Source organism: Coregonus clupeaformis, chromosome 4, assembly GCF_020615455.1.
Source record: "Coregonus clupeaformis isolate EN_2021a chromosome 4, ASM2061545v1, whole genome shotgun sequence".
NCBI classification, from domain to species: Eukaryota; Metazoa; Chordata; class Actinopteri; order Salmoniformes; family Salmonidae; genus Coregonus; species Coregonus clupeaformis.
Window position 1 is genome coordinate 679,236 of NC_059195.1, and position 26,384 is coordinate 705,619.

The following is a 26,384-nucleotide window of genomic DNA, read 5'->3' on the forward strand; positions in this document are numbered from 1 at the left end:
TTAAATACACAATATCACCAGACTGGCCAGGCTGGCTGCTTACCAAGTACCAGTTACCTTTTCAGTCATATTGGATTTTTCTCCCTTCTCTGTATTGGTGGATGAACTCGACAACAATCTCAGACAGACATGAAAAAAATATTCTAGGTGCAAACAGTTTTGAAAGTTTCCCCAGAAGCCATTTTATTTATGGATTCTTACTCAGAGGCCAAATGTGTGTTGATCACTGGAATAAACACACACACACACACACACACACACACACACACACACACACACACACACACACACACACACACACACACACACACACACACACACACACACACACACACACACACACACACACACACACACACACACACACACACGTCTTGCCCACAGCTTGCATGGGGATGAATGAGCGGTGAGTCAATTTTATTTGGAGAGGCTAGTGAGAAGCCTGGGACTCAGACTCCATCCTCCTTGGGGCTCTGGAAGGTCGCCAGGCATCACATACCAGATCTCCAGGATTCACTGGGAGCCCAGCTTTTATTGGGTGTTCAGCCTCGCATACCTCAACCTCCACCACTGCAAATAGAGTTTAAAGGAGCAACATCAATTCAATAACCCACACCTGACGGGGACAGTTCGATACAGCACACCCACTCTCCTCTCCCCAATCTAATTCTTTTTTTTCTCAATTTCCAAGCTTTCCTTTAAACTCTAGCTGAGGGAGAGAGTGATTACAAGGTTGTTTCTGGGAGATGAATGTGTGCTCTGCAATGACTCAAATCGTTATTAGTTTTTTTTTCTGGCTTCGTGATGCTACGAGCGAGGAAAGCGTTCCTGGTGTCAGGAAGGTTTTCACAATCGCTTTCCTGAAATTGTGTTTCATGTTATGGATAGTTTTTTCCCCCAACATCCTGAAACGGTGACTGGGGACATTTATGGAAACACCCACTCTGGAGAGTGAAGAAACGTTACAATGTGATTCAGATCACAGACGCAGGCACTACATCACATCACGTAGACATCTCCAGACTACAGTGTTTAGGGTAGCGACCATTTTATAAGGGCTGATCTAAAAGGTTGGTGCCAAACCAATGCCACACATTGACCATCTCCAAGTACAGTGCTATGAAAAAGTATTTGCCCCCTTTCTAATTTTCTCCACTTTTGCATATTTGTGATACTGAATGTTATCAGATCTTCAACCAAAACCTAATATTAGATAAAGGGAACATAAGTGAACAAATAACACAACAATTACATATTTATTTCATTTATTTCATAAACAAAGTTACGCAACACCCAATTCCCCTGTGTGAAAAAGTAATTGCCCCCTTACACTCAATAACTGGTTGTGCCACCTTCAGCTGCAATGACTCCAACCAAATGCTTCCTGTAATTGTTGATCAGTCTCTCACGTCGCTGTGGAGGAATTTTGGCCCACTCTTCCATGCAGAACTGCTTTAACTCAATTTAATTTGGTTGGAGTCATTGCAGCTAAAGGTGGCACAACCAGTTATTCAGTGTAAGGAGGCAATTACTTTTTCACACAGTGGAATTGGGTGTTGCATAACTTTGTTTATGAAATAAATGAAATAAATATGTAATTGTTGTGTTATTTGTTCACTTATGTTCCCTTTATCTAATATTAGGTTTTTGTTGAAGATCTGATAACATTCAGTATCACAAATATGCAAAAGTAGAGAAAATTAGAAAGGGGGCAAATACTTTTTCATAGCACTGTAGGTCGCATGGCCTACAGTGCAGAAACGGTCATTGTCACTGGTGAGGGGCCTAATCCATTGTGGCATGCTGGGATAGGCTCTAGGCTCTAGGCTCTGGGCTGCGCTGGGAAGAGAAGAGGACCAGCTTCACACCACAGGCAGATAAGGAGGTAGTAGCTAGAGGAAACTAAGAGTCTTTTTAGAGCTAAGATGGATGGTTGTGATGCTCAATCATGGCACAACAGGGCCTCTGTCCCCATGATAGGGGATATTAAGCGCTGCCCTGGGAGAAAGGATCCTGCCCTCATTACCTGTGTGCTAGCGGGGCATATAAAAGATGGGAATGGTTATAACGTGCTATATAATCCTCCGTTGACCTCTACGAGCCCCCTGCATCGGTCTCAGAGCGGAGATGGAGTTCAGGGACACATCCGCTGCCGCTGGCTGGAAATAGTGTGACTTGTGTGGGGTTGATTCATGACATGATGGGATCCTTGAAGACAGTGGATAGTAGATGGTGCTGTACAGTAACACATTTATCTCCCCCTGAGACATCACTGTTATATGTGTTATATGTGTATATGTATGTGATTACATTGGGAGTAAGAGATGACGTGAGGCCTCTGCATATGTCTACTTCTATCCTGATCATGGGGTGGGATTTAATTAATAAAACCTATTTTCTTGCAGGAAGCTATTGTTACCGTCTCCAATTCGACAGTTTCCATGGGACCAAGAATGCAAATAATCCTTTAATCTTAGCAGCCGGTCACAGCCTCACAGCCGCCCTCATCACATCACAACTCACAAAACTCACATTGGTCCCAGCAACCCTTTGTCCCATGTGAAATGCCTCAGGCTCATAGCCATTGTAGGGTTCTAATGCTTTTTATTAGTCATTTCTTTGAGGTTTTAAATTTGATCAGTTGGTGCACTGGCTTCCTACTGAGGGGGGATGGCAGAGAAAGTACCATTCAGTAAATTAGCCTCCCAAAGTGCATCAGCCCAGTCTTTAAGCACTGACCCGTCATACTAGAGTGTTAGCGTAGGAAATCCCTGGATACTTTGAACTGCTGAGGGGAGATGGCAGAGAAAGTACCATTCAGTAAACAATGAGGAAGGAGAAGGTTTGAGTGAGTCATCAGGGAGTTTTAACCAATAGATAACAAGGAGTATGCAGGTGACATAACAGGTTCACCATTGTGGTGCCCTGCTATAACCGACAGTTACTAATAGCTCAAGTCCATTCAGAGTTTCAGTCATCAGTGTACAGTAGCCTACATCCTCTTTGTCATGCAAGGAGCCAAAGTGGAGCCAATGAATGAAACGGGATGTCACTCCCGGCAACCAGCCCATCCCCTTACTCCTCCTCTGTGGATGGACGCTGGACAGACGTAGTCCCGTTGCCAGGCTACGGCAGAGGAATGCTCCGTTTCGTTGTGTCCTCCAGTTAACAACCATGCGGATGATGCCACTAGTTTTGTACCTTATTCATCTGACATTTCTACCGAGGGGGACCGAGGATGTGTCCCTGAATGACTTGCAGAACTACTGCCAGTAAATGTCAACTCTAAGGCCTAATGATTTTTAGTCGTTGACATGTTTAATGTGTCCATAAAAGTAGAGAGGAACCAGTCCATTAAAGAGTAGATGGTAGAGAGTGGAGAGAAACTGATAAGGTATATTCTTTATCGCCCTGTGCCTTTCAGAGGGACATAATGTGAGTTTTCAAGGAAGTTAGAAATAGAATTGGGGTGATAGTCTTAAATCCTGGTTTGTAGTAATTCATTCTCTTGCTCGTAACAGACCATCGACCATCCAGCATGTGACGGCTCCAGTCCGTGACTGTCACAGATGGACGATGCCGAAGTACCTACACATCAGGCGTGTATTAGTGTGTCTGCACCGTTCATAAAACAACAAGTCCCCTTTCATCATTCTAATAGGGTCGTTATTAAAGATAGTCTCTGCAACGTGATCAACGACGGCCATAAACTGACTGCCATCTGTATCGACTGGGGCTGGGACTGGGGCTGGGACTGGGGCTGGGACTGGGGCTGGGACTGGGGCTGGGACTGGAGGAGTGGACTGGCCCTGAGTGGAGAAGAGAGAGGAGAGGCGGGTTGTTGTTTAAAATAGTAGCAGTGCAATCAACCATTGATCTGGGGGACGGGGACGGGGACGGGGACGGGGGGCTGCAGCAGCTCAATATAATGCTGGGGTTTAAATGTTGATAAACAATGATCTATGAGCCGATGCGGAGAGACGGGGGAAACAAAGCGAGATAATTGTGTTGTTGGCGTTCGCTCCCTCGTCCATGGTGCCCAGTGAAGGTCATGCTTTATTGAGTGTTTGGCAGCGCTTTTATCCATAACCATACTTGAAACACGAAACTATGGATAATAGCACTATTGATTTTAGCGATTGCCGGAATTGTATATTTTACTAGCCTTCAACGCGACACATAAAGATGCAACTCAAGTTCTAAAATGAATTTCTCCACTCAAGGTGACATAGAAACCTGTCCATTAGACAAGTGGAACGGAGGCTGTTATTTTTCTAATGCAATACCATAGAGGGAGAGTAAAAGATACATATGAAATGGTTTACATAAACGGTAATAGGCCCTATAGGTGTCAGGTAAGTGGCATTCCATTTGTAGTTATGGACATCAGAGGTTGATGTTTCATTGCTGTGAGGCAGCTCTGGACGATGCAGTTCACTGCTGCTCAGACAGTGGAGCAGAGAGGGAGGTGACATGATCATCATGACAACAGTTATGCAATCTCTTTGGGCTATCAGTGCCTGTAGAGAGAGGACTGCTGCAACCGCACTCACTGCCACTCCCGTCTCTCTGTCTCTCCCTAGCCCTGATCCCAGATCTGTCTGTGCTGTATACTGTAGCCAACTCCTGTGGTTGTTGATATGCCAGGCGCTGCAGGCATAGCAGGCATAACGACCACCATACTAGGCTACACGGCACAAACAGATGTGGAACCAGGCAAGTCTCTGACACACTATCAGCCCTACAGACCTCCCTCTCAGAGTTGCATCACTCTCCAGTACAGGGTGATTGATGTATGGCGTCCGCTGGGTGGATGGTGGGATGGTTGTTTGGAGTCAGACACAGACTCTTAGGGTCAACGTGTCTGGAACGCTGCCCTGTCTGACCCCCAGCATGCAAAAATCAACACCTACAGATTGAAAACCAGATGAGGAAAGGCGTAGTGAAATCAAAATGGCCGCCCTCTTTGACCACGGGTGACCCCATTTAAATTTGATGGGAACACGTCAAGTTCCAGTATCCTGCACTGATATTAACACTAGTAATAACACTATATATATTATTAACAGTAGTTACAGTATATTCCATCCCTGAGAGAAGTTTCAAATGAAATTAAATAAAGCAACTCTGTGGTACTTCATTTTCATCAAACTGGGGATTAAAGTTAAATCTGCCTTTATTTTGTTCTATTGTACAATAATGTGTAATCTTTACTGGTTATGTCTCTTCATCAGTTGAAATGTCATGCTCCATGTTGCCATGGAAATTAATGCACACCCAGCGCACTGCAAAGCATTCAAATTTGAGTTGCGAATAGATTTTCATTAATAATGCATGTTGGTCGAAATGAGCTCTGAATATTGTGATCAAAGTTAAAATCCGTGTTTAAGGAGAGTTCACTTTTTATTGTCCGTAATTACAGTGGATTATGTGGGATTATTTGGGAAGCAGTGCCATTAGATTAGAGATTATGTCACTCTCTCTGATGTCCCAGGTTGTTTCATAACCTTCACCAGATGCTATAGCCTATATCCACCTCCATACATGTACCTATAGATAACACAACTACAGACATAGGATCTTAATTTGATCACTCTTTTGTTTTCCTGTGTCGCCAGATATGCAGATGAGCTTCTGTGATTTCCATTAATTCACTGAAAGCTCACACTAACACACGGTTATATTAACAGTATTGCACTTTTCCTGTAGCCTACCTTTTAGTCCAGCTAATAGCCTAACCACTGAGCAAGCAACATATTATGGACTAAATGTTTCAATCCTGTTGCTGCAGGATTCTTTTGCTGTGACAATATAGGTCAAATTATGATCCGACATCTGTATGTCACCACAATCCACCAGTAATGTTCATGTCCATTGTAATGGCATGCCGTTGTAGTATGCATTAATATGAATCTGCTCTAGTCTGGTCTTGAATCTAACCCAAACTGCTGGTCGAGGAAGACTGATTACAGATTACCGAGGCACGTGCTGTGTGTCAATGCTATGGATTTGTATTTACTTTTGTACTGGCTGGATTGACAGTGAGCACCTGTGAACGGCGAGGCAGCAGCCCACTAAACTGATCTGTTCACACACACAGTTGATTCAGAGAGGAGGCTGGGAGAGAAGAAATGAGGGCCTGCTGCCCCGTGCCAATCAAAAACAATTCAGTGTCTGCCGAAGAAGCAGCGTGCCCTAGTAGTGAACGAAAGCCATAAATAACGCCAGTGTTTGACACCGTCCACATCTGGTTATTGACGTTGACTAGGTTTAGTTTCTTATCACATTTTTAGCAGTATTTTCTCAATTGTTTTTTACATTTGTACCACAAAGGAGTTTAGAAGGAATGGAGATTCAACCACTTTCTCCTCAGACCTCCGGCGAGGTCTATGCTGCTGGTGGTAATTTATTTTCTAATCGATTTCCACTGCAGACCCATCTCTCCTATCACTGATGTCCAGTAATCAGCTGGAGTGAGACAGAAGCATTTTATTATGGGGTATTGCTGTCTATATAAACTGCATGGAAAGATAGTCTCTTTATAAAGCACAGCGAGGCAACTAGAAGGAGTGGTATGTATCACACCATTTACGGGTCACTGTTCTGCATCTTCTGCCATGCAATAGCTATCAACATGAGTGTTTCGGAGAGAGACAGTTCCTCAATGTCCTCAGGTGATACTTAATAGAGGGGTTCATTTCCTGGTCACAACCCCATCTCTGTCTCGCTCTCCAGTGCTTTACACAGGCAAGATAAAAGGATAGAGCTGAGAGCAAACTGACCAAACCCAGTGGCAACAGACAAAAATGACAAAGAAAGAGCAAACTGACCAAACCAAACACAGAGCTTGTGGAACGCTTCCCTGAGGCCCTAAGGTTCCATGATCTGTAGCAGCCCAAGTCAGGCTTGATCCACCTTAACCCTCAGTTCAGTGTTCACTCCGACTGGCACTAATCTCAGTGTTCAGTCTGCTGCCAAGATCACTGACAGTTCCCTGAGAGAAACACGGAGGTTTTCATCCCCCACTATAAAGGTGATTTAAGGCTACTGTCTGTCTGTCTGTGTGCGTGTCCGTGTGCGTGCGTGCAGCAGACAACTGGGAGCACTTTCAACCCTACTCTTTATCAATGGCTTCCTCTGTTGCTATGAAGGGACTGGTGTAGTCACATGGGCCAATGAAGGACATTCCGAGATGACATAGGGATGTTTAGGGTACATACATTAGTTACAAGGCATACTGTAGGAGGTATAACCAGTCTCTTCTTCTTAGAATGACAAAGATAAGCATTTCTTATGGATTTCTACCACATGGCTCCAGTTCAGACTTCCACAGTAATTGGATATATGTATTTCAACCTAGTTTGAGACTGAGAACACAACACTGCATATTAGGCAGATGCATGTGAAAAGGAACATTATTATTTTTGTGTCATGTTTACGAAGTACTTTGAAAGGAGAGAAAGAGGGAGATTGTGATAGTAGAGAATAATGCACAAAGATGTCTGAAGTTTGTTCTAAACAGAGAATTCATAATCAAAGCACACAAACAAAACATGAGTTGTTTTCAATATTTCTTCCGATTTTTTTGAGATTTTCTTTTGCCATTTTGATAACCATGTGTTGAGTTCCATTGATTTGAAATGTACAAAGCAGTTTCGAGCTTGATCAAGAAAAGTCTGGAAGAAGGAACACATATAAATCACATATCTAACTGAGGTTTTCGTCACCTCAGGGTATAGATTTCAATTATTAGCACTGACAGAATACTGCAAGACCCCCCCTCTCTCCTCTCTCTTTCTCTCTCTCTCTCTCTCCTCTATCTCTCTCTCTCTCCTCTCTCACTCTCTGCCCCTCTCTATTCATCTATCTCTCACACTCTCTGCCCTCTCTCTATTTATCTCTCATACTCTCTCTCTCTGCCTCTTTCTCTGCCTCTCTCCCCCCCCCTCTCTCTCTCTCTCTCTCTCTCTCTCTCTCTCTCTTTCTCTTTCACACTCTCTCTCTCTTTCTCTCTCTCCTTCTCTCTCACTTTCTGCCCCTCTCTCTATTCATCTGTCTCTCACACACTCTTTCTCTGCCTCTCTCTCTGCCTCTCTCCCCCTCCCCCTCCCCCTCCCCTCCCCCTCCCCCCTCCCCCTCCCCCCTCTCACACACAGTCCTGCGGTGCAGCTCTAGTCATTATTCTACTGTAGGTACATCATCCTCCCGATCCCAGAGGACTGAAGTAGAACTTGTATCTGAATGCCAAAAAACAAATAAGCACTGGAGGAATCACAAATTAGCTTTGTTTGACTGCAAAATCCATTTTTGTTTATAAAATTGACCCTCAAATATAACATTTAGAATTATAGTTCTGCCGCATATGATTGAAAACCCATTAATAAGAACAAACACGTGGCATGCTTGCACGTTGAAGTAAACCATTAAAAATTCATGAGTTTTTGAGGTGAAGTGTCTGTAGGTGTATAAGCGCATGGTGACTGGGTGAGAGTGTCAAGCTGAGAGACAGATCGCACCCGTCCAGGCTGGCTGTTGCTGCTGCTGCTTCGCCAGCGCTGTCACGCTTCAACAGCCAGACAGGGTGTTTGGCTCCTGCAGATTAATTGTCAAGGCTAAATTAACTTTCCTTCCATCCAATTGCAACCTGAAACAGCCAGGGCTTTCGAGGCTCTGGGTTCTCGAGACAGGGGAGAAGTGCAGGACATCAGGAGCTGTCAGATCCTCCCCAGTCCACAGAAGCATCAGGAATCAGTTCACTGGGAGCACCAGACCAGGATTCATGGTGTCTGCTGTCTGAGTGGCTACAAGAAAGAAGGCTTCAGTTGGATCAGTATCAGAGGTACATTCAGTTAGAAATATTTAGTTCAAACTGTAATGCATTGTGTAGTAAAATCCCTTGACACAGGGAGAAATTCACTTTGAACTGTGCATCCTATTCATATGATACAATGAGGCAGCAGCAGTAGTAGTTGTGATAGTAGTTGTAGTATATTCAAGAAAGAGTATACACCTACCTGAAAGACTTTTGCATAATATAGAACAATTTAAATGTTCCTCAGAAAATGCATTGTGAATGCTTTCATTATAGGGAAATAGCTGATAAGGATGATCTTGGGTGGGTTAGAAAAAAACCTCTTTACTTTTATAAGCAGTGGCACAGACCACATAAATATTAATATTCAACCAAGAGCTCATGATTTGTTTATGCAACTGAGCGTCTTGTGAAATTAAATCAGCATAATAGAATTTCTTTCATTACTTCATTTTGAATTAATGAGGGCCATAAAAAAATGGGGGAGTTTAAACTGCGTTGGAGAGGACTTGATCCCGATAAGAAAAGACTGCATTGTACACCTATTTCTTTTGCAGCCAGTGATACATCCACAACATGGAACTGAGTGGCCTTGTCTTTGACATGTTTGCCAACTTGTGTGAGGATTTTCAGGACTGGAGTGTGTCCTGTGACATATCCAGCCTGGTTGCTAGCCATCAGACCCTCAAATCACATACAGTGTGCTCCAAAATAGTGATGAGTGAGAAAGTTACAGATGCACAAATATCATACCCCAAGACATGCTAACCTCTCACCATTACAATAACAGGGGAGGTTAGCATGGTTTTTTCGGGGGGGGGGTATGATATTTATGCCTCTACCTTTCTCACTCATCATTCACGATTAATTCATGATTATCCGTAATCATGGTAGCATCCATATTAATGTAGAAGTGTTTACAAACATATATAAATGACTCCAAAATTACACATACATTATTTACCATTCATTTCTATTGGGCACAAAATAATCTGAAACACAACCAGCAAATGTGTAGAGTCACAAGCTTGATGTAGTTATTGATTGCTATGAATATGGGACCAAATGCTTAACTTCTTACATATAAGTGAATTTGTCCCAATACTTTTGGTCCCCTAAAATAGGGGAACTATGGACAAAAATAGCTGTACTTTCTAAACTGTTTACCTGATGAAAATACCCTCACATTAAAGCTGACAGTTTGCACTTTAACATCATAGTCATTGTATCATTTCAAATCCAAAGTGCTGGAGTACAGAGCCAAAACAAAAAAATGTGTGTCACTGTCCCAATACTTTTGGAGCTCACTGTAGCTTGCGATTAACGTAGTCAGCCAGATACTCATTTGGCCATCGTCTCAGCCTGGAGAGTCTTGGAGGTAATTATGAAGTGAAGAGCAGATGTCATCTGATTCTGAGTGTCTTAATAGATAATAAATGAATGACCAAAGAGCACCGAAGGACACTGACATTTAATCACCAGGCTGATAGATTTTAGACGCTCCACGGTGACATGCAGTGAAGAACAGAGTTACTCCCTGAGAAGTCCTCAATGATTGGCTCAACGGATTGCCATCACTTTCACCTGTATTGATGGGTTCCATTCCCTAGGCCCCTCCCCCTCTTGCTTTGTTCGATCTCAGTCTCTTGCAGTGCCTCAGAGGTGCTCCAAATGTGTTTGTATGAAGTGTGTCTGTTTGTGTGTGTGTGTGTGGGGGGGCTTTCAATCACACAAACGGTCTAGACATGGGTCTAGACATTGTCTCCATTTGTTCTCTTGCGGGGCGGCAGGTAGCTTAGGTAACCGAAAGGTTGCTGGTTCTAATCCCCGAGCCAACTAGGTGAAAAATCTGTCGATGTGCCCTTGAGCAAGGCACTTAACCCTAATTGCTCCTGTAAGTCGCTCTGGATAAGAGCGTCTGCTAAATAATGTAAATGTAAATGTAAATGTTGCTGTCTCTGTTGGACCCAAAGTTGATAAGATGAATTCGATAAGGACCACTGTGTCGTATGGCCTCTTGCATGTGTTCTAGTCCTATCTAAACCCAGTGTGTTGCTGTTCTTCTGTGCTGTGTGACACTGGAGAGGACTAGCTTGCCAGACAGTGGTAGCCCAGCCTGTCTCTGTGCTAGTCTGATTGAGATGCATGGAGTTACCTGTCCTCAATGGCCAGAGTGTTAGCTGTCAGCCTGGCTATGTCTGCGTGGCTGATTTATGTCATTTCCTCTCCTCCACTCGGAATGGACTCGCGCTTCCATCAAGGTAGAGGAGTTTAGACTCCTTTCCACCCAATAATAAGTTCAATCTCAATTTCCACTCAGATACATAAAAGAAATTGAACATTTGCAAGAATGAAAAAAACTGTCACTCTCCCTTTCCGCCGAATGCTCCCTTTTAGCGACGTTTCCCCAACAATATCTGCTCAGCAATTTTCTCCCAGCCACCATATTTGTGTCTGGGAGATGACAGAGTGAACGGCAGCCGGGTCTCTGGGCCTTGGGTAGGTAGGTGTCCATATGTCATAGAGGCAGTGGCACGACGGCGTTAACGGGGGATTTCATTTGGTTTCATCAGACAGACGCTCCACACACACACACACACACACACACACACACACACACACACACACACACACACACACACACACACACACACACACACACACACACACACACACACACACACACACCCTAGGCCATATGAGGGATGGGGTGGGATGAGGCTAACCTAATGGTAGAAACAGGGATGGGGGGGGGAGTTAACCTAATGGTAGAAACAGGGACTGGGTGGGAGGGGTTTAACCTAATGGTAGAAACAGGGATGGGGGGGTTAACCTAATGGTAGAAACAGGGATGGGGTGGGATGGGGTTAACCTAATGGTAGAAACAGGGATGGGGGGGGGAGTTAACCTAATGGTAGAAACAGGGACTGGGTGGGAGGGGTTTAACCTAATGGTAGAAACAGGGATGGGGGGGGGGGGTTAACCTAATGGTAGAAACAGGGATGGGGTGGGATGGGGTTAACCTAATGGTAGAAACAGGGATGGGGTGGGATGGGGCTAACCTAATGGTAGAAACAGGGACTGGGTGGGATGGGTTAAACCTAATGGTAGAAACAGCCTGTATACTCTGCCAGGTTCATAGGGCCAACAACCAGTTTAAACTGCTGAAAAATAATGAGGTAGGAACTGGACCTGCCGGAGAAAGCAATTTTCAACGTCCTCTGCTTGTGAATAGTTTTTTTGAGAGCGGTGCCCTGAGATAATGGTAAATCCACAGCCGCTCTGGATTAAAGGAATAAAATAAAGCGGCTGGTGTTGACCGAGCCCTTTTTCATTGCATCTCGAATTCATCGTGTCTCATTTCTCATTCAATAAGTTGATGAAAATGGCATCATTGGAAGAGCTCAAGAGGGACATACTGGGGCATATTACACACTTAGGGGAGGGGAGCAAATGGAGTGAGTTCATTATTGATGAGAGGAATATGAGAAGGAAGGAAGGAAGGGGATGGTGGAGTGGCATATCACCACCTGGGACCATATCTCATACTGACGAATGACCATTGATGACGTTTTCCTGATGAACGGCTCAAAGAAAGAGTTACTTTAACTAATGTGTGATACTGGCTGCATGTGAGCTGGCGGTTCAAATTGGCATTTTAAGCATATAATGCTGTGCACACCTGCTTCTTCCTCTACCAACAACACAGGGTTGGTCCTCCTCTTAAGATTGGACAAGACTCAGTCCTTTCACTTTGTCTAATGCAGTAGAGAAAGGCATTTCCAGAAATATTTCATAAAGAGATTTGATCTTTTCAAACAGATATTTGATCTAAATGTGAACCTGGATTGATAAAACAGACGTTCAACAAACATTCTGAGAAATACTTTGAAACCAGCATCAAAGGCATGTCCAATAATACGTCTAGGCTGAAGCTCCTGTTATGAAACACAAGGCTCTTTTATCAATGTTTGTGTGTGTTTCTGCCCGCATGCCTGTCTGTATAGGCAGTGTTAGTCTGACATCAGTATTGTCCATGGGCTGTGGACATCCAGCGTTAATGGCACAGGTTATTGATTCAGTGTGCTGTAATCTGTCGAAACCGGTCGTAGCCAGCTGCAGCAGGGGGCGACGCTTCCTATAAGGTCATCTGCAGCAATCTGCTCCGCAACGGACGTGATTATCCTCCTACCACTTGTTAAAGTGCCACCATTAAGAGGTTCCCACAGCAAATTAGAACTGATATGAAAGGAGAAGAGGGAGAAAATATATTACGGAATGTATTGAAAATGTATATTTATTATTTTACCTTAATTTAACTAGGCAAGTCTGTTAAGAACAAATTCTTATTTACAATGACGGCCTACAACGGCCAACGCTGGGCAAAATGTGCGCGGCCCATGGGACTCCCAATCACGGCCGGTTGTGATACAGCCTGGAATCAAACCAGGGAGTCTGTAGTGACGCCTCAAGCACTGAGATGCAGTGCCTTAGACCACTGCGCCACTCGTTCTAAGGCACTACCAGTCAAAAGTTTGGACACACCTACTCATTTTCTTTATTTTGACTATTTTCTACATTGTAGAATAATAGTGAAGACATCAAAACTATGAAATAACACATATGGAATCAGGTAGTAACCAAAAAAGTGTTAAACAAATCAAAATATATTTGAGATTCTTCAAACAGCCACCCTTTGCCTTGATGACATCTTTGCACACAAAATTGGCCAAATCATATTGTAACAAAATTGTGACTGTTTTAACAATAAAACTGTCATAGTAGGCTCTTTGGTATCACATGCACTTACGGTATATCAATCTCATTAAGATTCATGCTTAACCTTTAAAGGGAAATGTAAAAATTATTAATCATCTCCAGCACCACCCCAACAGCTGTCATGATTTAACTGGATTTGAACCCAAATGCAGACAACTACACCGAGCCAGAGAAGGTTTAACCGGTTTATTTACAAAGTTCAATTTGTCCAGGTTTCCAATAATAGGGGAAGAGCAAGTCCAGGTTTACAGGGAGGGTAACAGATCCAGGTTCAGAGCAGGAGTGGTACCGTAACGTCCTAGTGTCCGTGGTGAGTCCAAAAGGGAGGTCCGGTAGTGGAAAGCAGGATGGTGGTGGCAGGAGTGAAGCGGAGGCAGGAGTCAGGTTCCAATAATCTGTGGCACAGGAGAAAAGTAACTAGAACAGGCCAAAAACACAAAGGGGCGAAAACAAGCAGGTTGCGTCAACAGCGAAACTAACATGGTCGTCTTGACTATGATCTGACGATGAGTGGCAAGTTTGACCGGGTCTTTAAGGCTGAGGTGATTATGGTGAATGAGCTGCAGCTGGAACCCTGACTCCCGCACACCAGACTTCACTCCTGCAATCAAGGACAGACAGAGGGGAGGGGGAGAGCAGAGAGAGAGCTACCTAGCAGCAGTAGGCCTAACAACAGCAACATATGTAAAGATGGCGCGTTTCTATGTTTTGTAGTAAAGATAGAGGAATATGTGTTTCGAATTACATCAACCAATTAGTAGACAATTGGAAACACTTATCTGGAAATGATTACAGCTTTGAGTCTTTTTGGGTAAGTCTCTAAGAGCTTTCCACACCTGGATTGTGAAACATTTGCCCATTATTATTTTCAAAATTGTTCAAACTCTGTCAAATAGGTTGTTGATCATTGCTAGACAATGATTTTCAGGTCTTGCCATAGATTTTCAAGTAGATTTAAGTCAAAACTGTAACTCGGCCACTCAGGAACATTCACTGTCTTCTTGGTCTTCTTGGTAAGCAACTCCAGTGTAGATTTGGACTTGTGTTTTAGGTTATTTTTCTGCTGAAAGGTGAATTCATCTCCCAGTGTCTGGTGGAAAGCAGACTGAACCAAGTTTTCCTTTAGGATTTTGCCTGTACTTAGCTCTATTCCGGTTAATTTTTTATCCCAAAAAACTCCCCAGTCCTTAATGATTACAAGCATACCCATAACATAATGCAGCCACCACTTTGAAAATATGGATAGTGGTACTCAGTAATGTGCTGCATTGGATTTGCCCCAAACATAGCAGTTTGTGTTCAGAACAAAACGTTAATTGCTTTGCCAATTTCTTTTGCAGTATTATGTTAGTGCCATGTTGCAAACAGGATGCATGTTTTGGAATATGTTTATTCTGTACAGGCTTCCTTCTTTTCATGCAGTTCATGCAACTTATTATGTGACTGCAAATTTGTACTCCTGAACTTATTTAGGCTTGCCATAAAAAAGGGGTTGCATACTTGTTGACACAAGACATTTCAGCTTTTCATAAAAATAAATAAAAAATAGATTATGAAAAACATAATTCCACTTTGACAGTATGGGGTATATTTAAAACATTTTAAATTCAGGCTGTAACACAACACAATGTGGAAAAAGTTAATATAGGCCACATGGAGAATTCAATAAATCTGATTTTCAATAAAGACTTGCTAAAGTGACAAAATTCGGCATCTTGACATGTCTCTCCATGGACCCTCTGTGACCTCTAGGAAGATTTTAACCAATGAACCCCGACAAAGTATTCCAAGTTTTCACCATCATTGTAAAACCCTATTTACATCTGTACCTCATTTTAAGGTCAACCCTGTGACGTGAACTGAACTCTGAGAAACTATTCCTTTTTAAACATTTATTTCAAAAGAAACATTGAACATTAATAGTAAAAGCCTGTGAGCTGGTTCTACTCTTTTTGGCCTTTTTGTGGTGAAAAACTGAGCGGGTTGAGCACAACACGTCAACCCTGTTACCCATAGATAGACAGACTAGAGTTTTTTTATTTTTTATTTTTTATTTTTTTGCATTCAATTGCCACTCCATGCTGCAGTCAACAAGCTTCCTTTCCTCCTGTCACAAGGGGATTCAGGGCTGATTTAACTAGTAATTTCCAGTTTGAGTGCGGATCAAGTTGATTTTTCCCAGATGTGGTAAATTCCCACTCCCCACTTGGATACGAACACACCATAACACAGCTAACCATCCACTGTAGAGCCATAAAATACCACTCATTGGAAGCACAAGACCTAGACCTACACTTTGACATATTGTGGAGCGTTGTACGAAGTATAGTTGTTATATAAACCGATATCTCAAATAGAAAAATGATAAAAACAGCTTAGTACCTTTTGAGATGAGAAAATATGCTTTATGAAGATGAACATGCTCTTTATGACAGAATGTTAAAATTAGGTGAAATCAAAAGTAATTATTTTACTCACCATCACAATTTCAATGACTAATTACGTATTGATCAATGGAGATAATTTTGGCCTTGGTGGCCCAAAGAATGTATCTCCATCGATCAATATGTAATTAGTCATTTAAGAAGCCGACTTAGGAACATACATTTACATTTACATTTTAGTCATTTAGCAGACGCTCTTATCCAGAGCGACTTACAGTTAGTGGAACCACTTTGACTCCCCTGTGGACTAGATGTAATAGCCAATCATTTCTGGAATATTGTCAGGTATTACATGCATTTGAGCAAAGATGCAAACGTATGTAGATTTTGATTTGAAATACATTTTATGTGACGTTAAATATATTGATATTTATTTTTGGGTACTGTTCTCTATGCTGTTGTCCATGTTGTTCTACTGTATATTAGATGACTGGGGCTATCCTGTCTGAGCCCATCTGTATCTCACCCCACCCTACCCCAACTCAACTCAACACAACCCATCTCCCAGCCTCTCTCTCTCTCTCTCTCTCTCTCTCTCTCTCTCTCTCTCTCTCTCTCTCTCTCTCTCTCTCTCTCTCTCTCTCTCTCTCTCTCTCTCTCTCTCTCTCCAGTGTGACTCCCTAGCCTAGCTCCAGTTCTGGCTCTAAGTGCTCCCTCTCCTCCCTCTTGTCTCTCTCTCTCTACCCCCTCTTTCTCTCTCCTCTCTCTCTCTCTGAGTGCTTGCTCCCCTGCCAAGCGGGCCGTCCCTGGAGTGACCTTGTGGCAATGAGCTCCTGATCACGAGTCAGGAAACCAAGCTTTTCAGCACGCCCTCCTCTCTCAACAACAGAAATGAGAGGGTGAGAGAAAGAGAGAGAGAGAGAGGGGGGGAAACAGCTATCGTTTGCCCAGCCTTGTGGAGAGACAAGAGTGAGAGAGTAAGTGAAAGAAAGAGAGGGAGGTAGAGAGAGAGAGCGAATTAGAGAGACAGAGTGACTGACAGCAGGGGTGAGGAGCAGATGAGAGGAGAGTTCACAAACTATTGCAAAGCGTTGGAACAACCACCAGACCTCCAGTTCAAAGTAAGTACTTATAACCGGGGCACAGTGGACACTTGGATGTGTGGTAGTAGTTGAGTGACCAGGAGAGATGTGGCGTGTGAAGCTATTGGGGCTGAGATGAGGAGGGAGATTTCGGAATCGTGAGAGGCAGACAGGGACTAGCAATGCTGGGAGTCTGTGGCGTATGAATGGGCCAAGACTCAATCAGATGATTCCAACTGTAGCCTCAACAGTTACAGACAATTAGTGATAGCAGAAGGAGCGTAGGGGGAATGTTTGTGTTGTGAGATAGTGGAACTGGTGTCTTTGAGTTGGCAGCATCATTATCATTCTCTGTGCGGTAAGTGTTCTCTGGCTCGCTTTGTTTTGGATGTCATGCCACGTCCGAGGCTAATAATACACTAAGCACTGAGACAAACGAAGTATAGCTCAAGAGTCTTTCTGTGAAGATGTTTTTCCTGTATATCTCAAATCTAATTTATGGTTGCAGATACTAAGTTATGGGTGTTGTTTTTGTATCCACTGTTGCTGTAAACGATCTTGTAAACGACTGCCATAGTGCGGTGCACAATTGGCCCAGCGTCGTCCGTGTTTGGCCGGTGTAGGCCATCATTGTAAATAAGAATTTGTTCTTAACTGACTTGCCTAGTTAAATAAAGGTAAAAAAAACAATAAAAAAAAAACAATTGTCCATGTGTGTTTTATATGGTTTATTCAGTTCTGAAGGTGGAAGGCTCAGAGGCTCAGGTATATGAACATAAAAGCTCTTGTTTTTTCATTAACAAAGGATTTATAATTTAAACTGGATATATTTACTCTTCAGGCTTCGTATGTGAGTAAAAAAAAACAGTGAACATAAAATAACAATAAGCTCAAAACAAGCTCATGAGGAAATGGGAACTATAGTAAAGATAGCTGCAGGACTTTATGTATTTACCGTCTCCCTGTAATATTTAGTGTTTGCATTACAGTAAGTGATTAACTCCAAAAGTAGCATTTATCCAAATACCTAGTATGCTGTAGGACCATGCTTCGTTGCAAACTTCAAGGCTTCTTAGGACATCAATGTTTCCTCTAGTCCAAAACTGTATTTAGTTTTTTTTCATGTTGTACCACAACTGCTTGAATCACTCCATCAGTCAAGTTTCACAATTCTACAGAGTTGCATGCCCACCAGAACATAGCCCTTCATTCTCCAAGCATATCATCAGAGTAGCCATCTTCTTGGCTGTGTTTGGTATCTGCTTATAAAGACCTATGCTTGCAGTGTACGTGAGTGTGTTTGACAGAGAGTATTTGTGCGTGGCCGTGCATGTGCGTGTGCATGCGTGTTGTTGGGGACAGTGTTTTTCCCAGGATATTGTAATTTGGGTCAGGCCTGACTGGAATGAGAAACCGAGGGCACTGGTATTATAGCACTCCTCTGGTTGAGCAGACCTTGCGCCTGTGTTGCCATAGTTATGTTCACCCCTGGTATAGGAACCCCAACTTCGACCAACATCTCTGACATTCCTACTGTGTACAAAAGAGCCCTGGTCTCGTTCTAGCTTTAAATGAGCTTAGCCAGTTCATCGCTTTAGACTCAACACATGGTGTGTTCCTAATGAAAGAGCCGGGAGATTAAACATGAGGTAATAGGAGGAGAGATGAGCTTGAGAAACCAGCTTTGGTCAGTGGGAAGTCAAGCTCATTGAGAGAACCGAGGCCGAGCTGAGCTGCCTGGAAGGAGGGTGAGCTAACTCTCACATAACCAGTCCCATTTGTAAATGTGCACTGGCATTTATGTAACGGCTGCCATTTGAGGAAGATAAGGCGAGGCACATGTTAAGGACCCTGCTTTCCCTCAATGTTAAGTTTCTCCTTACATTTCAAACACCTGATCTTTCTATGTGCGACACTGAGAGATGCTGTTCAGCATGGAACACAAAGCCAATGCATTTCACCCATCTATACAAATGCTGTGTCACGTGACCGCTCTCCATGGAAGACCCGAAGCAATAAGGTATAGAATGGTCTGTGAGATCCCTAAGAAGGCTGCTTCACAGTGGGGAAGAGAAGCACTTAAAGGAGACAGGTCAGGTCTATAGGGAGCAAGTGGGTGAGAGTGAGAGGGTGGGAGGAATAAGGAAAATGCACAAAGATCCCCACATTGAGTGTCTGGTTCATTCTTGTGGTGTACACATTGACCTCTCACATCACTTGTAGGCTGAACGGAGTGGCTGTTGATTGGGTCGGGAGAGGGAGGGACGGAGAGGGCTGCCAGACCCAAACCCCTGTTTGCGCCGAATAGCCCTCTCTGGCCATCGTCATGCCAACGATGACCTCGGAAGTTGGCAGTAAAGCGCAAACAGTTCTGGCACCAGGCTGAGGTCAGAGTGCATGGGCTGTATGCTGGTTGGTAGTGTAGCTAAACTAGAGCTGTCAGCTGTGACCCTGCAATAAGAGAGGGAGGGTTCAACAGTATCAACTATCACAGAGCTAGAAGAGGCAGCAGTATGACACTAAGAGATGACTGGCTTTCTATTTCATCAAATCTTCTCAGAAAGCCCATAGGTAATCATGGCTTGGGATTTAGTCTGAGCTGAGGGCCTGTATTGTTTAAATGGTCAATTGAGGAAATGCACGCATTCTAATTGAGACATCAATCAGACAGCTATTTCATTACAACAAAACCGTAACAATCTCTGGCTTACTGAAAATCCTTAAAGCCAGCGATGACAGAACGTTCCTCTTGTGCCATTGGCCCATTGCTTGACAGAGTGTCTTTGGAGGGAGGAACACCATTGATGGCGCTGGCAATTACTTTTGTTGTGGGGAATCTGATGGGTGCATTTTTGTGTGAATCATGTGTGTGTCCATCTGTTCGTGCGTCTGTCCGTGTGTCTGTCTGTGTTTTTGCCTATCTTACTGTGTGTGTGTGTGTGTGTTTGTGTCTAGCTACGTTCATGGACAGTAAGTGTACATGTGGGACAGACATTGAATGACATAACCACTCATAACATCTATACTGGAAATCACACAAATCGAACTTCAGATTCAGACCACCTTTCCACTAATGGCCAAATAATATATTCTTAGGAATTTATTTGATATAAACTGTCTGGAGAGCACCTGTATTGTGGAGAGCTAGCTTGCCTGTGGTCATATGAAAAAAAAAAGTATGCACTCACTAACTGTAAGTCGCTCTGGATATGAGTGTCTGCTAAATGACTAAAATGTAAACGTAAAATATAAAGATCTGACTCTGACTGTGACTTACTGTGGAGCGCCTATGGTTTGGCACTTGTATTGGTCTGATTGGCTGTGTGATCCTCTGAGAAACAGTGATGGTCAGAGGCCTTCCACCATGATCAATTAGTTCATTAGTCTCCCACAGTCACAGCTTGGCCTGCATACGCCTGGCACCGTCCCTTGGCCTCTGATTGGCCCACACTGCTGGTGAGGTCAGAGGGTCGATGTCTGTCTACTGTACATCATAATTACACAAGAAAGGAAAACTCAATACAGTGCCTTGCAAAAGGATTCATCCCTTTTGGCGTTTTTACTATTTTGTTGCATTACAACCTGTAAGCAAGGGGCACCACCAAGCAAGCGGCACCATGAAGACCAAAGAGCTCTCCAAACAGGTCAGGGACAAAGTTGTGGAGAAGTACAGATCAGGGTTGGGTTATAAAAAAAATATCAGAAACTTTGAACATCCCACGGAGCACCATTAAATCCATTATTAAAAAATGTAAAGGATATGGCACCACAACAAACCTGCCAAGAGAGGGCCGCCCACCAAAACTCACGGACCAGGCAAGGAGGGCATTAATCAGAGAGGCAACAAAGAGACCAACGATAGCCCTGAAGGAGCTGCAAAGCTCCACAGCGGAGATTGGAGTATCTGTCCATAGGACCACTTTAAGCCGTACACTCCACAGAGCTGGGCTTTACGGAAGAAAAAAACCATTGCTTAAAGAAAAAAATAAGCAAACACGTTTAGTGTTCGCCAAAAGGCATGTGGGAGACTCCCCAAACATATGGAAGAAGGTACTCTGGTCAGATGAGACTAAAATAGGCTTTTTGGCCATCAAGGAAAATGCTATGTCTGGTGCAAACCCAACACCTCTCATCACCCAGAGAACACCATCCCCACAGTGAAGCATGGTGGTGGCAGCATCATGCTGTGGGAATGTTTTTCATCGGCAGGGACTGGGAAATACAGGGAACTTCTTGAGGGAAACCTGTTTCAGTCTTCCAGAAATTTGAAACTGGGACCGAGGTTCACCTTCCAGCAGGACAATGACCCTAAACATACTGCTAAAGCAACACTCGAGTGGTTTAAGGGGAAACATTCTAATGTCTTAGAATGACCTAGTCAAAGCCAAGACAGCAATCCAATTGAGAATCTGTGGTATGACTTAAAGTTTGCTGTACACCAGCGAAGAATGGGCAGAAATCCCAATGGCTAGATGTGCCAAGCTTATAAAGACATACCCCAAGAGACTTGCAGCTGTAATTGCTGCAAAATTGGCTCTACTAAGTATTGACTTTGGGTGGGGGGGGGGGGGTGAATAGTTTTTTTGTCTTATTTCTTGTTTGTTTTACAATAAAAAATATGTTGCATCTTCAAAGTGGTAGGCATGTTGTGTAAATCAAATGATACAACCCCCCAAAAAATCCATTTTAATTCCAGGTTGTAAGGCAACAAAATAGGAAAAATGCCAATGGGGGTGAATGCTTTCGCAAACCACTGTATGTGACCTGACAGGGATTGTTTGGTTTGTGTGTGTGTGTGTGCATTCACATGCGTGCATATGTAATCAATCAAATAAAACCTCCATAAAGCCTCCCTACATTCCTGTTGAATTTCAGCACTACTGTCCAAGTGTCCTTTACCCCAAGGGCTGACTGGTTCCCTGAGAGAACTTGAGTCCAGTGTCTGTTTGATAGAAGTTTGGAGTCCAGTGTCTGTTTGATAGAAGTTTGGAGTCCAGTGTCTGAGTGTATATAGGATGAGTATAGCTCCCCGGGGTCAGTACACTTTCTGTGTTTGTGTGTATAGGCTACAGTTACCACACCATGTGGGACCATTATGGTTCTGTTTCTCTAATGAACTGAGAGATGATCTTGTCCCTCACACACCAAGTCGAGAGAGAGAGAGAGAGAGAGAGAGAGAGAGAGAGAGAGAGAGAGAGAGAGAGAGAGAGAGAGAGAGAGAGAGAGAGAGAGAGAGATGGAAGAATGAGAGAGAGGGGGAGGGGGAGAGAGAGAGAGGGAGGGGGAGAGAGAGATGGAAGAATGAGAGAGAGTGAAAGGGTGGAATAATTTACAGAGAAGGAGAAATGTATGCATCTATGCTTTCATTTCTGTGTCATGTGGCAGTATGGATTCTTGTATGTGGGTGTGTAGAAGTGTGAGGCAGAGCCATTAATCGATCATAAAGCAAATTCTACATTGTGACATTTTATAAAAGGATGGTATGATGAAATCCATCCTTACAGTACATTGCATTGTTAACATTGACTGGTTTACATAATCTAAGCAGGGTAGGGCCGGGTTAATCCCTGGATGGGAGACCACATAGGAAAGTGTGGTTGCTGTTGTTGGAGGTGGTGCTGGAGGGCCAGTAGTAAACGTTTCTCCATTTGGTATTAGGGAAGCTCTCAAAGTACTAAACATGCTTTCTGATGCATTGAAATACACTATATAAATGCAACAATCAATTACATACAACATTAAATGTGTCCTTTTATGCGTATTGAGAAAATAAAACTATCCATATCCCTTTCAGCAATCTATCCTAGCAATAGAGGTGCCTGTATAACATGTAACGCTCCTTGGGGGCACCATAACATGACATACAGTGTATGTGCCACCTCCAATGCAACAATCTAAATGTTAAAATCTATAGAGGCAATCAATGCTAATCTCATTTTATTTACCTGACATTTTAGTTGCACTGTGGCTGAGAGTGACTTCGATCCACCGTAGAGGATTTATTCAATATTATGGCCACTGTTAAGGAGACTGTCAGGCATAAACAGTGTAAGGCTAAAAAGGAAATACAGAAAATAATCAAGACACCCACCAAGAATACTCCCCATATTGATTTGATGGAGAACCATAGTCCGTCTTTAGGGGTTTGTCTGCCCTTGACAGATAGACTGTACAAAACTTAGAGCCATTTCCACTGATGTGGCCAGTCTACTCATGGTGAATGGAAAGATTAACTGAGTGCGAGCAGTAATCTGCAGCATTCTACCACTTTGTGTTCTTATTCCATTCTCACTGCTAATAGGATGGCTAATGCAAATGAGAGATGCAATGGAATGGGGATAATAGCCTAATGACAAGGCATTGCACGGCTCAAATGGAAAGTTCTGATGGAATTAAGTTAGACAGCCTACATTCGATATAGTGTAATGCGTAGATTATATTGAAGCTCTACACTTCTGTGTAGTTAGCTGATTGATGAATGTTTATGATGAACGTAAGGATGTTAACAACAGACAATCATCACAAATTACATTAGAGCCAATCATTTTGTCAATAACCTGTTTGGATGCTTGCGGAGTGGTCTCTGACTTGATACATTTTTGTTCAAAACAAGAGCATACTTTGCATGTCCATGGTCAATCCCGCAATCAATGCCAGATATCCACTTTGATCTTTGCTTAGTTTTGTACGTAAAAAAAAGAATCTGCATCAATTATGGTGATGGCTGTTTTTAAGGTTGCTTGAATTGGAGGAGATATTGCAAAAAGCTATATTTCAACGTCTTAAGCACTTGTTAAAATAAAATGTAATCAGACTCTATGCGCTAAAGAGGGAGCTTAAATCTCACCAGGTTTTAATCTGACTCTGTGGAGACGTTCACAAGCTGATAGCGTTCTGTGATGTTTTTATTTCTTTGAGGGCTGCGTTCAGGAGTGAGAGAGTGATTTGATAACTTAACCACATAGAATGGCTTGGGGGGGGGGGATTAAGTAAGCCCACTCTATGGAGCTAAGACCAAAGCGGTGCTTGTACCCACCAATAGGTGATCAGAGCTTCAGGATCACAACATTCTGAGGAGGGTTGCGTTCAGCAGCGCCTCAGGGGGACGTTCAAGAACACTTTTTATCCCTGTCCTCATTAAACCTCCTACCAAATTCTCCCAGACTGACTTGTGTGGCTCAGAAATCCCTTTGCAAATCCCTCACTAAGGAAACAATCTTCAATGTTCTTGAAGTTGCATCTTCAATATGGTAGATTATGGCTCTCACACATACTGTGTTTGTTGTGGAGAGGGAGAGAGAGAAAGAAGGAGAGAGAGAGGAAGGGAGAGAGAGGAGAATGATGGAGAGGGAGGAAGAAAGATGGAGAGAGAGGAAGGGGGATGGAGAGGGAGAGAGAGAGGAAAAGAGAGAGGGAGAAAGATGGAGAGGGAAGGAGAGAGAGAGAGAGAGAGAGAGAGAGAGAGAGAGAGAGAGAGAGAGAGAGAGAGAGAGAGAGAGAGAGAGAGAGAGAGAGAGAGAGACCCCATTAGTCATACATTAGTATTCTGTCCACAGCTCATAGTGAGAGACAGCCAGTCTAACACCAGAGAAGGGGATGGCTCATTAGAACTTTCTACTATTTTTTACCCATAGCTCAAATTCTCCTGACCGGATGTAAAAGGCAGAGAAACACATACATGTTTCAAAAGGCAGAGAAACACATCCACGTTTCAAAAGTCAGAGAAACACATCCATGTTTCAAAAAGCAGAGAAACATCGATTCCAGGGGTGTACTACTTGTGTTAGCGAACAAACATACATCTCGTCAGGAATTCTATATCTCCAGGAAAGGGTGGAGAAACCAAGGTCCAGAGAGAAAGGTTGTCAGGCAGGTAGAGGGAATTGTTGAAGTAAGCTTGTTTCTCGTACCCCTCTGATGAACACTAACGGTTTGTCCCGTACATGTAACTGGGTAATGACCCTGGTGATTCGAGTCTGCTGGTTGAGGGGGCTTTGTTGTCCTCCCCCTGTGCTGGTCATCCAGGCCAGACACCCCCTGGAGCTGCTCAGAGAGAGCCCCTGGGGGCTAATTGGGCCAGTGGATCGTGAGCTGCACACCGATGCTGTCAGACTGTTGTAAGAAGGGGCCAACAGCTAAAGTGGTATCAACAACAAGGGTTGGGTAGGTTACTTTCTAAATGTAAGCCTTTACAGTTACTAGTTACAGTGCCTGTACAAAATGATCAGTAACGTAACTTTTGCATTACCCAAACACAGTAACGTAATCTGATGACTTTCCCCTTAAGAGGCATTAGAAGAAGACAAAAAGGATCCATCAAATGAATTTGGTGTGTCATCATAGTGGTCTCTGTCATCATAGTGGTCTCTGTCATCATAGTGGCCTCTGACTTGTGGTCAGATTCGCTCAGGTGGAACAAACTTAAAATTGCGGCTGTTTTCAATGCTGAATTGAATGTCATTGAGAAAACAGAAAGTTTTATATGTATTTTTTTCACAAACATCCTTTCTGAATTTAAATGTAATCCAATAAGTAATCATCTCGTTTTTCGAAAGTATCTGTATTCTGATTACAATATTTTTGCTGGTAACGTAACAATTGCAATTACACATTTTTTTTGGTAGTCAGATTACATGTAATCAGCTACTCCCCAACCCTGTCAACAACCAACTTATGCAACTATGGTGGATGTGTAACCAGGCCAGGCCAGCCCAGTACAGCTTGGTTTGACTCAGTAATGTGAAAATGGTATTAGATAACTAGACAAACACACACCCAGACAGACAGGATCATAAAAAAACGTGTGATTTGAAATTAGTTCTTCTGTTTTCGCGTGCCGAGACGTTGTGTTGTATTCTCTGCGGGGGAAACCACATGTGCCATAACCTGTTTGTCTGTGTGACCCAGTTCATTGTGTCAGAGGTGGTCAGAGAGGGCATGGAAAGTTGCACAACCAACCACACTTCAAATGAGGGTGTTTCTGCGCAGTCTGGCATAATGTTCTGTGGCATGTTGAAAGGGCCCAGTCAGTGCTCTGGGCTGTTCTGTGCTGTGTCTGTGAGCAGGTGGCCGGAAACTATCTTGAATCCCATCATGACCAGCGACAGTGATGGGAACACTGCCAGAAACATTTAGCTTTTCTGAGAAGAAATGTAGGGCTTGAGTGGAGGTTGTCATGTATGCTGGCTCCCAGGAGTGTTGCTATTCCCTTTGAGGAGAATGACAGTGGAAAGCTATAAGCACTCTACAGCAAAAAATTGTTCCTCAATTTACTTGCAAGTTGTCCTTTGGAAAGTAGCATGTATTTAGGGTTAAGAAAAACACTGG

At 43.3% G+C, this 26,384-nt stretch overlaps 1 protein-coding gene across 2 annotated transcripts in view; it reads left to right on the forward strand.

The window, feature by feature from the left end:
• Positions 1-8,552: 8,552 nt before the first annotated feature.
• LOC121549112 (pleiotrophin-A-like) overlaps positions 8,553-26,384 on the forward strand; it is a 50,431-nt gene continuing 32,599 nt past the window's right edge. Inside the window, exon 1 of one of the 2 annotated variants that reach the window (XM_041860968.2) lies at positions 8,553-8,839. The gene's annotated coding sequence lies outside the window, so the exon portion shown is untranslated. Of the gene's footprint in view, positions 8,840-16,794; positions 17,097-26,384 lie in introns of those variants that run through there. The other variant, XM_041860959.2, reaches the window with a different exon arrangement.